This window comes from Ammodytes marinus, assembly GCF_949987685.1.
Source record: "Ammodytes marinus genome assembly, contig: scaffold_40, whole genome shotgun sequence".
Taxonomy (NCBI): Eukaryota; Metazoa; Chordata; class Actinopteri; order Uranoscopiformes; family Ammodytidae; genus Ammodytes; species Ammodytes marinus.
In genome coordinates, this window is record NW_027648104.1 from 65,001 (window position 1) to 67,714 (window position 2,714).

The 2,714-nt window shown below is 49.4% G+C and overlaps 1 protein-coding gene across 1 annotated transcript in view; it reads left to right on the top strand.

Moving 5' to 3' along the window:
* l3mbtl4 (L3MBTL histone methyl-lysine binding protein 4) overlaps positions 1–162 on the top strand; it is a 19,442-nt gene extending 19,280 nt beyond the window's left edge. The window contains 1 exon segment of the mRNA XM_080054920.1: positions 1–162. This exon segment is cut by the window's left edge and continues 861 nt beyond it. The gene's annotated coding sequence lies outside the window, so the exon portion shown is untranslated.
* The last annotated feature ends 2,552 nt before the right edge of the window (positions 163–2,714 follow it).

Genomic DNA, 2,714 nt, shown 5'->3' on the forward strand with positions numbered 1-2,714 from the left:
CTTGTCCTTTCTATAGAGATTTCTATCTAAACTTTATGAATAATTAACTTTATATTTCTACATGATGTCACTGTGATGTCACAGGCTCAGTGTGTTCCTCAGGTTTCCACGGTAACAGCAGCTGTTAACGTTCAATGAGATCAATAAAGTTTTCTGATCTGATCCCTGATTGGTCCGTTGTCTTATTATAACTGAACCCTGTTTGAGCTACTGCACGATTTGGAAAAATGCTTTCAGACCATGGATTCTGAATTCTGTTTTAGCCATTAACCATTGTTTTTAAACATTCCGACATCAGCCGGCCGACTTTCGGGAGGAAGGGGGCGCACGGTGTCAGTGAAGGAGGGGGCTAGCTGCTAGCTGTCACTCAGGAAGATCTGAATGACATGACTTCATTGAAAAATCGAGTGACACAAAGTCTAACGGCACGGTCGCTACACAGTGAGCTCATATGCCACACAGATGGGTCGTCTGAGGTGGAGGACGTTCTTATTCTAAATTGTTGGCGGGCAATTCGGATGTAGATGATGTGTCTATGTAGTGTGAGGAGACAGAGTAGCGCAAGTGAGCTAGCGGCAGTGTGTGTGAGTGAGCGAGGAGAGCGAGCGGCAGTGTGTGTGAGTGAGCGAGGAGAGCGAGCGGCAGTGTGTGTGAGTGAGCGAGGAGAGCGAGCGGCAGTGTGTGTGAGTGAGCGAGGAGAGCGAGTGTGTGTGAGTGAGCGAGGAGAGCGAGCGGCAGTGTGTGTGAGTGAGCGAGGAGAGCGAGCGGCAGTGTGTGTGAGTGAGCGAGGAGAGAGAGCGGTAGTGTGTGTGAGTGAGCGAGGAGAGCGAGCGGCAGTGTGTGTGAGTGAGCGAGGAGAGCGAGCGGCAGTGTGTGTGAGTGAGCGAGGAGAGCGAGCGGCAGTGTGTGTGAGTGAGCGAGGAGAGCGAGCGGCAGTGTGTGTGAGTGAGTGAGCGAGGAGAGCGAGCGGCAGTGTGTGTGAGTGAGCGAGGAGAGCGAGCGGCAGTGTGTGTGAGTGAGCGAGGAGAGCGAGCGGCAGTGTGTGTGAGTGAGCGAGCGGCAGCGGGTGATGACGTACATTAAGACACAATGTACGTCATTTTTCGAACCCGAAGGAAAAAGTTTTTTTCAAATCTTAGTAAAGTTCTAAAATAATTTACAATACAAAACATTTCTTAAATTGCCGATATTTAACATATTGCAATTGTTTTCAATATTAACACCAGCATATATGTGTTCCTTAAAGTGGACATGAAACATTCAAACAACTGAGGGTCATTTGATTAATGTATTTTGACTCTAATCAACAAACACACAACGAAAACGAAAAATATAAAATTTTTAAAGAAAATTCATTTTTTATTTTACGTTTCACCACAAGGGCGGCGCCATGTTGCCAGCCCGCAGCTGCTGACGTCACGAGGTTGGTTGGTCCAAACGTTCCATACATTAGTACGGCAGGAGACAGCGAGAGGCGCAGATAGTGAAAGACAGACAGTGACATAGATAGAGATAAAGAGAGAGAAGCATACAGAAAGAGACAGAGAAAGGGAAGACGGCCTACAGTAGCCTAAAGCTGAGAACACACCGGGCGCGTTGGCGCTTTGGGCCAAAGCGACCAACGCGCCCGATCTGGCGCGTGGTCATTTTGTGTCAAAAAATGGTCCAACGCGCCCAAAAGCAACGCGCCTACGTCATGGCCTACGTAGATGAGCCCGCACGAAACTTATTTCCCCCCGCTTTTTCTATTGCTGATCAACCATGGCTGAGATAATCCCCATCGCTGCGCTCTATCTTTTGTGGGAGTCCGAGGAACGGAGCTACGCAGCTAGTCTCCCCCGATATATTTATTCCCCTAATCAACCATGGCTGCGATCAGATCCGACCCGACACAACAGCGTTCATGTCCACACAAAAACAACACCTACACGGCCAACAATTGTGCCAAAAAACAAATAAACAGCAAGTGAACGGAACAAATAGCCTTAAAACAGCATTGCAGATTCACGCCACTCGGAAATGAACACAAACAGCAAGGCAGCACCATACCAAACACATTTACAGCAGCATTGTGCGCAGGGCAGTAGAAAATAAAGGCAAGTAGCCTACATTACCTGGCTGTGACGGGACCGTGGCTGGCGTAGATAGCCTATAGGGCAGGCATAAACACCGGTGCTTCGCTGTACTCGTTGTGAAAGTTCCCCGGATTTAGCCGTTATGTTTGGGTTCATTATATGGAGGTGGTGGCCGCACACAGCCGGGTGAGTTAGCTAACGCTATCCGACCGGTGCTAACTTGGTTTATCGGCTTAAGCACAGCCACACATATTCACTGAATTAACCAGGAAGCCCATTCTCCTGGCTCACTTTCCCCACCCGAGCGGCTTCATATCACCAGCCAGCCGCATTTCCTCCACGGTGTTTATACAGTCTCGCACACACAGCGGTGATTATTTGCTCCTGGTTCACTTTCCCCACGTCTTGTAACCCCGAGCGGCTTCATACAGCACCAGGCAGCCAGCCGTAAATACATTTCCTACTCGGTGTTTGCCTCTGTGTTGTCACGGTCTCGCACACACAGCGGTGATTATTTGCGCCTCCATTCTGTCTCAGATTTTTCTGTCCTCCGGCTCTCTGCCAGTGACGTAGGGTCAAGCTCACCGCTGATTGGCCAACGCGGCTAAACGTCACGCGCCGGAGCGTTGAAAGTTCAAT